Here is a 710-nt window from a genome sequence, read left to right as displayed (position 1 = left end):
AACTTCTATTAAAAAAAAAAAAACATATGAGAATAGCACTAATATCATTTTTGCAATTTTGTTCTACGGCGGCGTGCATCCTCTCGAAGAAAGTATGCAACTGACATATAACTAATTCGTTCATTAAGTAACTCTTTCCGTCGCTGCTGCGCCATTAAAATACTAATCATCATCATTAAGTAACTCTTTGATTATGTTATTTCGGGCAAAAGCGAAATAGCAGAATCAAAGGCTATCCTTGTTGGCAGCAATTCCACGCGTAGCAAATCCTGAAACACGCACGTGCGTTAAACTATCCATTCCGGAATTTCAATATGCACGCTAGCCGAAATCGAAACCGCGGCGACCGGGAACGCAGGGAGCATGGCGCTCATTTTATGTCAGAGGTTCACGTGATTTGCAGCGATGGAGGTGATTGCAGTAGGTGCCGATCTACTGGCCAGATAAATCGCTTTCCGGCAGAGATAACAGCTCTTGAGGCTCGTTTGCATACCAAAATTCAGCTATTATTATTTCACGGCAAGGGCTCCTTGCTGAATTTTTAAAAGGTAGAAGGACCTTCAATGAGGATTATCTCCCGTTCTGCTATCCCGCTTTTTCGACAAAAATTTCATAATTAAAGGGTTAATAATGGATTTTAAGTAATTAGTCACTTTGTAGTTACATGCACCCTTCCAGAGTGTGTCCACCTTGCCGTATAACTCAACTGT

Source organism: Ornithodoros turicata, chromosome 9, assembly GCF_037126465.1.
Source record: "Ornithodoros turicata isolate Travis chromosome 9, ASM3712646v1, whole genome shotgun sequence".
Lineage (NCBI taxonomy): Eukaryota > Metazoa > Arthropoda > Arachnida > Ixodida > Argasidae > Ornithodoros > Ornithodoros turicata.
Note: the sequence above shows the minus strand (reverse complement) of the source record.